This window comes from Puma concolor, chromosome B4, assembly GCF_028749965.1.
Source record: "Puma concolor isolate L17-30 chromosome B4, mPumCon1.1.hap2, whole genome shotgun sequence".
Lineage (NCBI taxonomy): Eukaryota > Metazoa > Chordata > Mammalia > Carnivora > Felidae > Puma > Puma concolor.
This window is the reverse complement of record NC_141673.1, coordinates 48,775,260-48,788,123: the sequence shown is the minus strand read 5'-3', so window position 1 is coordinate 48,788,123 and position 12,864 is coordinate 48,775,260. Positions and strand designations below refer to the sequence as shown.

The 12,864-nt window shown below is 42.9% G+C and overlaps 1 protein-coding gene and 1 pseudogene across 7 annotated transcripts in view; both read right to left on the bottom strand.

The window, feature by feature from the left end:
- CPM (carboxypeptidase M) overlaps window positions 1-12,864 on the bottom strand; it is an 81,342-nt gene that overhangs the window by 43,764 nt on the left and 24,714 nt on the right. The window lies entirely within an intron of this gene.
- LOC147579049 (small ribosomal subunit protein uS13 pseudogene) lies at window positions 7,004-10,833 on the bottom strand (annotated as a pseudogene).

Below are 12,864 nucleotides of genomic sequence, written 5' to 3'. Positions count from 1 at the left end.
GCATGGTTAGTCCTCTGTTTACCTGATCAAAGTGGCCAACTTCTACTGGCCTTTTTAAGGCTCAACCAAAAGCCTCTTCCATTCAACACCTTTCTTACCCTTCTCCTCTGTTGGTCCCATCCCTTGCCAGCCTGAGTTACTCTCCCCTTTGAGCATTCATAGTACTTCTGCAGCCCCTCTCCTAACACTGTTGAAACCACAGGTTTTCCTACAAGCAAGGGACTGTGTATCTTTGTGCTTGCAGAATCCATCATAGTGTGTGGCCCATACATAGTATATGATCAATATATGATTGTCGAATGCATGGATGACTGGATAAATTAACAGCTCAGGAAGTCCAGTTGGAGCTGGGGTCACCCTTGATCCAGAGACTAGATGCAACTGTTTTCCAGTATTATGGAAAAGTCAGCTAGTCTACCATTTGGGTAGGACTTGCAAAGGATCTGATTTTCTAGATGGCTAATCTAGAGTAGATGGACCCTCTTGGAGTATTGCTATGTGAGAACGCAGAAATCCAAACCCAGTATCTGGCTTTGAGTTAGACTCTTCCAACATTATGGAGAGATGGGATTTCATTTGTTTACACATTTATCTCCATGCATGGTACTAATGTTTTGAAAGGATACCTGGGAATGTAGATGTTTGGTTCCATTTTATTTCTTCCTGAACAGGTAAATGGGGGGGTGGGTTGGGTTGGGGATTTCAATTTCTAAATCAAGGATTCTTCTGATTGCTCAGAGACCCTTTTTTATTTATTTATTTATTTTTAATTTTTTTTTTCAACGTTTTTTATTTATTTTTGGGACAGAGAGAGACAGAGCATGAACGGGGGAGGGTCAGAGAGAGAGGGAGACACAGAATCGGAAACAGGCTCCAGGCTCTGAGCCATCAGCCCACAGCCCGACGCGGGGCTCGAACCCACGGATCGCGAGATCGTGACCTGGCTGAAGTCGGACGCTTAACCGACTGCGCCACCCAGGTGCCCCACAGAGACCCTTTTTTAATTAAAAAAAGGAAAGGAAAAATTTGAAGATGTGTCGAGTTGGGATAAGTTCTCTTTTCTTCTTTTTTGATTTCAACACTAGTCACGACTCTAAGGGAAGCAGTGAGGCTGGTCTCATTAATCACTAACCAGCAACCCCAACAAGATTGGAGGAAATTCCTCTGCCTTTCTCCTCTGACAAGGCTACCTTCTCTGGTCTTCCCATTCTATTCCCAGGTCAGAGGCTGATGAATCTGTTCCCCTTATTTTAAATGTTTTTATTTTTAAGCTGTAAATTATAAGAAGTTTTACAAAATTGAGTTTTAAGAACTAGCCATCATTCCCAACCACCATCATCTCCCTATGAGCCTTTCTAGTCTTTTTTTTTTTTTTTTTTTCATATAGAGACAGGAAACTTGTTTTTAAATCCCCCAAGTGAAAGCCTCTAGAGGCCTCATACTATAAAAAGCTGAGAACTTCCCTTTTTGGTCCCTTGGGAGAATAGTCAAACATAATCAGATCATCCTTTTGAAGAGTTCAGCAATCATAGTAACCGAGTATTACCTTAAAATGCAAACAAGTACTTAAAGAGATTTTTAAAATCTTATTTTAAAAGATGAAATAATTACAGCTACCACTATATATTTATTATCCGTTTGAGAGTTCTCTTTCATGGTCTGTCAGGGGCATTCTCTCGTTCAGTATTGATGTTCCAGTTCTTTCTCCCCAGCTGCTTTTATTTCTTATGAGTTTCCTGTAGGTGTCAGAGAGTTGTGATTTATGATGAGGTAAATTCACATGCATTTGACCCAGAAAAAGACAGTTGGCTGAGGGCTGGCTTAACTTTATTGCCTATTTATCGTTACCATAAGAACTCATCTTTTAGTGGCAAGGAATAAGGGCAATTGACCTACTAGTTTCCTCATAAACTACTTTGTAGGACAGAACCATTTCTTTCCATCAGCCCACTCCCTGAGATTGTGCCCTAAAAGTCTTTCTTTCATTTGAAAATCAAGCGGGCCAGAGTCCAGACAGAAGGATGTGGAGCTCCTGATAGCAGGAGAAGCCCTGAAGTTGCCAACATGGGATGGGGTCCTTCAAGGACTTGACCAAAAACCAGGACATCTGATGGATTTGTGGGATTAACAAAGGTGGACTTCTCACTAGTAACACTGTTCTGAGATTATTTTTATTTTATTTTTTAATGCTTATTTATTTTTGAGAGAGAGAGAAACTGAGTGTGAGCAGGGGAGGGCCAGAGAGAGAGGGAGACACAGATCTGAAGCAGGCTGCAGGCTCCCAGCCGTCAGCACAGAGCCGGACACGGGGCTTGAACTCACAAGCCATTAGATCATGACCTGAGCTGAAGTCGAACAATCAACTGAGCCACCCAGGGGCCCCTGTTTGTGAGATTAGCGCAGTGGGTTAAGCGCCTGACTTCAGCACAGGTCATGATCTCACGGCTCATGAGTTCGAGCCCTGCATCAGGCTGTCAATGTAGACCCTGTTTCGGATCCTCTGTGGCCCTCTCTCTCTGCCCCTGCCCTGCTTGCATATTCTCTCTCTCAAAAATAAACATTAAAAAAATTTAAATCTCACAAATAAATACTTTAGTAAAGACATCAAAACCAGTATTTCAGTGCTACACCATCTGCCTCAAAATAGCATCTGGGATTTCTTAAAAGATAGGCAGTATCCCTGCAGCGGCATTATGTATTGACACAGATTCTAGAATCAAATTGCAGGGTTTAGCCCCCCACTCTGCCACTTACTAGCCGTGTGGTATGGAGCAAGTTGCTTAATCTCTCTGAGTGCATCAGTTTTGTCATCCTGGTTACAGGATTAAGGGTACTCACACTTCATGGGGCTATCTCATTTAATCCCCACAAGCTTTACAAATAGTGCCAGAAACATGGTAAGCACACATCTGCTCGAGGGCCTTGGGTGCACAGAATTGGCTCATGACAAACTATAGGCTCTAGCAGACGACGCAGCATTAGAACAATTAAAGAAACATTTGAAATATAAAGTGTCCATAACACATGGATGGAGACCTTGTGCCAAGAGTCAGCAGAAATGTATGTTCCAGAAGATCTGCAGATCAGATCAGCTTAGATAGACCAATACATACTTGAGTTAAAAAAAAAAAAAAAAAATTAGAAGTATGGATTCAGAAAGTAGAAGGTGCTATCTTGAGAAAACATGTCCTTCAAAATCTATTAGCAAAAAGTGTCACAAAACATTCATATCACCAGGCATCCAATGAGTTTATTTTAAGTCCAAGCCCTGAATCTCACTCAGAATTCCCAGGATGAGATGCCTGAGGGTGGTGGTGAGCCTGGAAGCTGTAAGCCCACATGGCCAGAGGGCAGGGCAGGAAACCAGTCACCTCAGCTAATCCTGCTGAACTGTTAATCATAAACAAGTCTTTCACATTTTCTTACATGGCTTATTGCCAACGTGACTGAAGCCATCACACGGATTTTAACTATCTCCAGGCTAATGAGGCTGGAAACCATGTTGATTTCCACTCTCATCACTGAAAGGGCATAACCCAAGAGCTTGTAGATAAGGAATTGGTTCATTAAGGAATCAGTCAATGACATAAAACTGGTTCAAAATGCGTTCAAAATGTCAACAAAAGGCAGGGGGACTGTCCCAGATTATGACACTAAAGAGATATAATACTATAATCCAATGTGTGAGCCTTGACTGGATTCTAAGAGAACATAAATTATAAAAGGCATTCTTGGAATGATTGGAGAACTTGAAAATGGAGTATATTATTCACTATTATTTTTCTGAGTTTAATAATGGTGTGCTGTGGTAAGGCGGGAAGAATTCATTTTTAGGTGATGCATGCTCAAGTATTTAGGGATGATGTGGCAAGCTACTGACTATTTCTAATAGTTCAGCAAAATCTACAGATAAAGCTCAGGAGAGAGACAAAGCAAATGTGGCAAAATATTAACAACTGGGGGTTCTGCATGAAGACTGTGTGAGTATTTATTTTCTGTAGGTCTGAAAAATTTCAAAATGAAAAGCTGGGGAGAGGAGAGGTTTCAAAAAGGTAAAAGTAAAAAAACAAAACCAAACAAAACAAAAAACAAAAAACCCCATGGCCTGCTCCACTGGCTTCTGCAGCTTATAAAAGTGAGACACATAGGATCAAGAAAGGTCAGAGCCGTTCACCCAAAAGGTGAGGCCACAAGGAAGAGAATGGAGGCCTGGAGGTAAGAAATTCACAAGCTGCCTCTTCCCAGAAAAAACACAGAACAATCCTACAAAAGGAGTTAAGAAATTACCATATAAACTGTCTCGAATCAAGGCCTATTAGCTTATTACATCTCTGCAGGTAGTGAGAAAGAAAAATCATCTTGATTTCAATGTGAACGTTAATGAAAGGACATTTTTTCATTTTTACGACAACCAGAAAAAAAAGGCCACAAAAATATTTTTAAATCTTATGATTTATATGACCTTTGAGCCTTCTGATCATCAAGTCATTTAGCCGGCAAAGGCCAAGTGACTAACAAAGGATAAAAATAAGGAATCAGTAAAGCTTGGGTGTTGGGCAGCTCAATCCTGAGTCCCATCTCTTCCTCAAGATTGGACTTTGGATCAGGGGAAAAAAGGAATGTGAATGATTGGAATTGTTCTCTCGGCCTCCATTTGATCACCATTCCCCTCCAGGCTTCAGTTAGAACACAGCAGCAAGACTCTTAAGGAAGAGGAAGGGGAGGGTTGGCAGGGACAAGGGCAGTGGCCACTGAGAAGCAAAGTCTGAGAAAAAAGGGCCTGTCGCCCAGCCCAACACAGACTCGAGAGGCCCTACTTTACCCAATGGACCTCAGTGCAGGACCATACATACGTTTGTGGCTTTCACGGATCCTTTCAATTTAACCTTTAACAAAACTATCACAGCGTTTATTTGTTGTCAACAAACTTGAGAAACTACATAATAATCACTCAAGTGCTTTCAAAGAAGTAGTAAATGTGAGATTTATTTATATTTGTCTTTCATTTCTCACATCGCCAAGAAGAATATGAGCATACTTTAACACTACGGTTCTGGGTGGTACCTAGAACCATAAGCTGGTGCTAACTTTTGTTTTAAGACTTTAAGTAATCTCTACACTCAATGTGGGGCTCTAACTCACGACCTCAAGATCGGGAGTCACACATTCTACAGACTGATCCCAACCAGGCATCCTAGCTGCTGCTAATTAACGTCTCTAACAAAGTAGCTTAAGTTTGCTGTCCTTGTTACAAAGTCAATACAAATATAAACATTTACTTAAAAAGAACGAGCTGGTTGCCCACTCACATCAGTGCCACAGCCCACCTTCAGAAACTGTGAACACACTTCTCAAGCTTACAAAGCAATCTGCAATGGTGTTTTCAGCAGACACTCTCACAATGGTCCCTCTGAGAGGTGTTCTAGAGTGGGCTGCCTGCATAGGAATTTCTGGGCTTTTCCAGGATTTCACAGAGAATTTGATTATTAGGATTACAAAGGAAATAGCATATTTAAATGACGTCAATCATAGAGTCTGAGGAATAACTCAAAGATTTTAAGAAATCCTATCTGCTTAAAATACTAATATTTTACATAATTTCCTAAGTGTTTTCATACACATCATCATATTTAATCTGCAGCAGAAACCCCATGAGGTAGGGAAGGCAGGTATTCTCATTTTACAGGTGAGGGAACAGCTCAGATGGCTTGGATCTAAACTGGTTTTTTGTTTGTTTCACTCTACGACTACTCTCTCTTCCACATGACTCTTCCAATATAAAACAGAACTTTCTGTCACCATCTTAGATGCAGTAGATATTTACCTTTCTTCAGACAAGAACTTGAGGCATCTAACTCCTAAAGCCATCAGGCATCTCACTCCTAAAGCAAATGAAAGCTTCATCTTCCTCATCCCTCTCCCCACCCCATGAAAGGAAACTGTGTGTGTGTGTGTGTGTGTGTGTGGTATGTATGAATAGTGCATATGTGCTATGCAGTGTAGGGTTTAGGTTGATGAGTGTGGGGTGTGTTTGGTACAGGTGTGGTTTTTGTGTTGTATATGTTGTGTGATGTACATGTGTTATATGGTGTATACGTGTTGTGTTGTATGTGTGGTGCGTGTGGTGTTTATACGAGTGGTTGGTGTATGAGTGATGGCAGTTGTATGTGTCAGCTGCATGGTGTATATGTGGTCACTGCAGTGTATGTTTTGTGTGTGGTGTATGTGAATGTGCAGCGTATATGTGATGTCGTGTGGTAGGTATTTCGTATATGCGGTGTGTGCACTGGCATAGCATACACACCTTACAAATACCCCTTAGACATACAGCACACACACAAAACATACCACAAACACACAACACACATGCACCACATACATGACATTCATACCACACGTGGAGACACAATAAACACAACAACCACATACCTCTCATATTTGACCAGCTTATAGACAACACATATACCACACAAAGATCGTCACACACAGAACATACACGATACACAGAAGACCGATATCACACACATACTCCATATACACCACACAGACCGCAAATACACAGAACACCTATGCCACACAAAACCACAAGTACACCAGACCCTCACCACACGTGAGACACACACATCAACTTACACCAACAGTATAGCACACACAATACATATGCACCACACACACACCACATACTGCACACACATCACACACCCAAAAAAGCGACTCTTAAGTTACTTCTCCGATACTGACATTCCGTCAGACTCGTCAATGAGAGATGCTCTCTGGAATATGATGCGTTTATTTTCTTTTGTGTCTGCAAGAGCTTTGAGAAACTACTTACCACTCAAAAATCAATGCTATCTGGGGTATTCACCAAAAGGAAATATACTAATTCAAAAAGATATATGCATCCCTATGTTTACTGGAGCACTATTTACAATAGTTAAGATATGGAAACAACCCAAGCATTCAGTGATAGATAAAATACATAAAGAAGCTGTGATATACACACACACACTACTTAGCCGTAAGAAAAAATGAGACCTTGCCATTTGTGACAACATATATGGACCTAGAGGGCATTAAGCTAAGTGAAATAAATCAGACGGAGAGAGAGAAATACCGTGTGATTTCACTTATGTGTGTAATCTAAAAAAACAAAACAGGTGAATAACCAACAAAAAGCAGAGACAGACCTGCAACTACAGAGAACTGATGGTCACCACGGTGGGGGATGGGCACAATAGGTGCAGGGAAGTGGGAGGTACAGGCTTCCAGTTAGGGAATGAATAAATCACAGGGATGAAAGGCACAGCACAGGACATACGGTCAGTGGTGTCGTAACAGCGCTGTACGGGGATAGATGGTAGCTACTCTTGTGGGGAGCACAGCATACAGACCTGCTGAATCACTACCCTGTACAGCTGACACTAATGTCACATTGTGTGCCAACTGTACTTGAATTAAAAAAAAGTTTCAAACCCTCCCTGCATTCCCCCTCAAAAAACAAAGTCAACATTATCTGCAAAGCAGGCCTACGTATACACAAAGAAGCCAGCATTTATTTTGGAAGTTGCTAAGTTTCCCAACTGTTTCTCTGGCTGTGTATACAAACTGGCCAATCCTAAGTCTTTTCTAAGCCGAAGACCAGGGCTTTAGCGATGCCATCCTGGACTCGTAACTGCAGCTTTTACCCAATGTACCCTAAAGGAGCAACACTGAGTGTTCAGGCTCTGAACTGCCTGCCAGAGTAGATCCAAGATTGCAGAGGCCACCTCCACGGACTTATTTAAAGGTCAGAAAATCTCCCAGGCCCAACTCATTGGCTTTATCAAACTGTGTAATTAAGCTTACATCTCAGATCAGCTCCCACCTTAAAATGTTGGTTGTGAAATGCCCATTTCTGAGAAGCATGAGGAAATGCAGCTGTTAATAAGGTACCTGAGTTTACTCACCCATTTAAGCACATCTTATCTTGATCTTTGTCAGTTTATAAAATATTTAACAATTCATGCACTGCCAATTTCACAAGGTTAGGAGGCAGCTTGGTCACCAAGCACATTGCTCACAGGCAAACCATTCTCAGGAAAGAGTGGGCCAGATGCCAGGTTCAAAGACCTAGAACCGATTTCATGCACGTAAATGCAGAAGGCAAGTCAAGCCCTTCGAAAGGCAACTACATTTCCATGGGCTGTGACTCAGGAACCGTCATGGAAAGCCTAGTTATAAGGAGCCATTCCAAAGACAGTTTTTGACTATATTAGACACTTTCTCACAATGGATCACTGCAGCCGTGGCTTATCTCACATCTGCTGGGAAAATCACGGCTCTGCACTCACCATTTGCAGCACCTGGGGGCCAGCCTTAATCTTTTCTAACAGCGTGCCTCTATTCGCCTCAATTGAGTCTGAGAAATTTGTGGACAGAGACTGTATTCAAGCCGTCACCTATGTCATTTTGCCATGCTCAAATGATCGGGCTGAAAAAGATGAGACAGATTCTTAAGGGAGGACAGACAATGAGATTTGCCAGGGTTTTCTCACTGCTCAAGTCAGCAGTGCTCAGCCACAGAATTACTAACAGCGTGCTACCTCGAGACATGTTCAACCATTACTCAGCATTAGATGCCCTTTTTATTTTAGTTTTCATTTTTAGTGTATAAACTATTTAAAAAAACTTTTTTTAATGTTTATTTTTGGGAGCGAGAGCACATGCACACGCAAGCACGAACGGGGGAGGGCAGAGAGAGAGACACACACACAGAACCTGAAGCAGGTTCCAGGCTCAGAACTGTTAGAACAGAGCCTGACAAGGGGCTCAAACTCATGAACCATGAGATCACGACCTAAGCCGAAGTTGGACGCCCAACCGACTGAGCCACCCAGGCGCCCCAAGGTGTATAAACTATTAACAGACAAGGCCTACAGATTTCTTTCTTCTTGGACACACCCATGGTGTGGCTATGGTGCCCTATGGTCTTGGCATGCTGGCCTCAGACATGAAATTCTCAGAAGTGGCACAGCACTCCATGGGCCCAAATCTTCTTTAGTGGGTCCAGGTCTTCATGAAGCTTGTTGTACAGACCATTGGCCAGGACCCGGCTTTATCTTTCATCCTTTTGTATGTTCAAAAACCAGTCTGGGATCTTATACTGGTGTGGAATCTACATCATGGAGATCCCACATTCCATCTCATCCCCAGTGAGCTCTCCTGCCCTCCTGAGGAGATCGATATCTGCTTTCCTCAACATCACAGGAGCATATCTTCACCCCACACCCTCAACTCATTGATGGCAAAGGCTATTTCCTGTTCCTATGTCAACTTTCCTGTTGAGATATCCTCATCTCTCAATTCACCAATATTGGTGTGGAGTGCTCGCAAAACGTGCTGGAACTAGTTAGGGATCATGAGAGACATGGCAGCGGCCCAGGCGGTGGCATGTAGGCCTCCTGTGGAAGCTAAATGCACTCTTAAAGATGGATGATGATGGACCGTTCAAGCCACCCTCTCCACTTAGCACACACATAGGTAGGCATGAAATGGTGTGACAAAGGCCAGGGGGAAGCCTGGGGAGGGACAGTCTTAACCATGGCTTTTGCATTTGGGTAGAAGGGGAAGACGGGGTGGAGGATGTGGATGGTGACACAATCATACATGGATGACTTCTACCTAATGGAGATAAACTTTGGTTTGTCCTCTTTCCATTAAAAGGCAGGAATATTTACAAATAAACACCTCTCATATAGGCAGGAGGGGGATTCAGAGAAATCTTGTTGCAGTCATTTTATACAGTGTTTCTGCATTTTTGTGATCTATCCTACGGTGTGAGTTCAGTCATTCCCAAGTAATTCTTTTGCTCCTCTCATATAGTCCTGTTGATGGCCAGAGTTAAGCAGATCAAGAGCAGACTAGACTAGGTCGGGTAGCATTGCTGTGTTTCTTACAAGCATATCTCTAGACTACCTGCAGCAGAATTATCTGGGGTTTTTGTTAAAACTGCAAATTCTTGGGGGCACTTGGGTGGCTCAGTTGGTTAAGTGTCTGACCTCTGCTCAGGTCATGATCTCACCTTCCATAAATTTAAGCCCCGCGTTGGGCTCTGTGCTGACAGCTCAGAGCTTGGAGCCTGCTTCCGATTCTGTGTCTCCCTCTCTCTCTGTCCCTCTCCAACTTGTACTCTCTCTGTCAAAAATAAATAAAAACATTAAAACAAATTTTTTTAAACCTGCAAACTCTTGGCCCTCCACCATCCACCCCACCCCCCCACCCCCGCCCCAGAATGGGAATCCGAAGTTCAGGAGTTTGCATTTTTCACAGTACCTCAGCTGACTATAATACACACCTTAAAAAAATACCCTCCTTCTTGAAATATAATATACACATAGAAAATTGGATTGTATAAACTGAACAAAGTTGTGTAACCAGCACTCTAGAAGCACCCTTGTGCCTCCTTCCAGGCTCTGTCCCCTATTGTGGATTTGCACATACTGTCATTTATCAATGTAAATTGTTCATTCTCAGGGCCATATAGTAGTTCATTGTGAGATGCAAACCAGATTGAGAACCACTGCTTTCCAGAAGGAAGCATAAACAGAACTTCTCCCTAAACTGATACACCATGTCTCGTATCTGAGGGCACTCTTCTCAGGTTTTTACCACAGGGCTGACCTTTGCCAGGAACTACAGAGCTCACACAGTAAGTGAAGTCAAAGGGCCAGTCTGGGGTGCAGGTGGGCTGGAACGGCAGCTAATTTTCAGCTTACAAGAGGTTCCCAGGATGGCTGGATAACCACAGACACTTCCTGACACAGGTTTCTCAGCTCCGCCTCACAAGAGTTCATCAGAGTAGGGGCGCCTGGGTGGCGCAGTCGGTTAAGCGTCCGACTTCAGCCAGGTCACGATCTCGCGGTCCGTGAGTTCGAGCCCCGCGTCGGGCTCTGGGCTGATGGCTCAGAGCCTGGAGCCTGTTTCCGATTCTGTGTCTCCCTCTCTCTCTGCCCCTCCCCCGTTCATGTCTCTCTCTGTCCCAAAAATAAATAAACGTTGAAAAAAAAAAAATTTAAAAAAAAAGAGTTCATCAGAGTATAATTCTTTCCTGATCACTGCGTTTGCCAAAATTGCCAATTGGCAGGCAGGATCAGCGTAGTGGTTATGCCTACCTGGAGCCAGATTACCTGGGTCCAAATTGTGATTCTGCTTCTTGTGTGACCCTGTACTCAATTTAGCTCCTCGGAGCCCGAGTTTCCCTGTGTGTACATAAGGCTTGTAACTGTACCTTCACGGGGTTGTTAGAAGGAGTAAATGAACTAACCCGCAAAAAGCACTTGGAACGGGGTCTGGCACATAGCAAGCGATCATGTGTGTCTGACAGATGAACTGGTATAGCTCACTGGTGTAACACACAAAGTACAGGGTTGCATAGTTCTAATGCCAAAGGAAGAAAGGTATTGAGATGATTTTGAGTGGATTAGTCCAGACTCGTTCCCACTCCCGCCCTCTTTGAAGAATGATCTACTGAAGGCTTATTCATTTGTTACCCATACTGTAGCCACACAATATCCCCCTTCAAGTTCTGAAGATGGAGACCTGTTTCATTAAGAAGCTGGGGGTGGGATGGAGTGGGCAGAATGTTTAAAACACGGAGGCCAATCAGGAGTCCCCTTATTTCTGTTTGACATTTGAGGAATCCTACATATAGCAGCAAATGGAGGCTCCCTAGTTTCATAAACATCATGGAGGAAGTGTTATGAAGACTCTGAAGTGTCAATAGGGATTCTAACAGTGTATTTTGGTTGCACTTTCCAATTAAAAAAAATTTTTTTTATTTCAGAGGGAGGAGCAAGAATGGGGAAGAGAGACAGAAGGAGAAGGGGGAGAGAGGAGGGAGGGAGAGAGAGAGAGAATGAGACTCTTAAGCAGGCTCCATGCTCAGTGCACAGCCTGATGTAGGGCTTGATCCCATGACCCTGGGATAATGACCTGAGCCAAAATCAAGAGTCAGACACTCAACTGACTGGGCCACCCAGGTGCTCCTGCAGTTTCCAATTTTTATTTTTTATTATTAATTTATTTAATTTTTTAAAATGCTTTTTTAAATTTATTTTTGAGAGAGAGACAGAGCGAGTGGGAGAGGGGCAGAGAGAGAGAGGGGGAGACACAGAAGCTGAAGCAGGCTCCAGGCTCTGAGCTGTCAGCACAGAGCCCGACGCGGGGCTTGAACTCACGAGCGTGAGATCATGACCTGAGCTGAAGTGAGACGCTCAACCGACTCAGCCACCCAGGCATCCCGAATTTTAAAAAATGTTTATTTTAGGTAATCTCTTCTACCTTCCCCAAATCCTAATTCTTGTAGATTCCTTAATGTGGAACCAATGCTTTCTCATATCTCAATTCTTCATATATGCATTCTTTTCAGATGTGTTAAACACAGAAAACTCTTAAAAATAAACTCTCTGAAGAAACTCTTAAATCTAAAAAGGGTTAATTAACACACCTGCAAATTAGTAGTCCACTTTGAACCTCTGGTAGCCATAATAAATGGAAATAAAGTCAATCATTAGTCCAGGGTTGGGTTATTTTTAAATAGGGTATTACCCCAAAGTCATTTTTGTCCCAGATGATAGATTAATAATCCTATTACATTACAACTAGAAATACCAAAGAATCCAATCTCTGATTCATTCTGGTGTATTTTCTGGTTCTTGTATTCTGAAGCTGTGACATCTCATGGACTGGAGATGTTCCATTTATCTCCTGAGGTTCCGCAGCAGAACAAGGATACAAGGTGGCCCATGGTCTCATCTTTCTGCCTCTGTCCTTCCCTAGACCCATTATGACCCACATTTACTCCACAGGCCACGGCCGTCTTTCCCA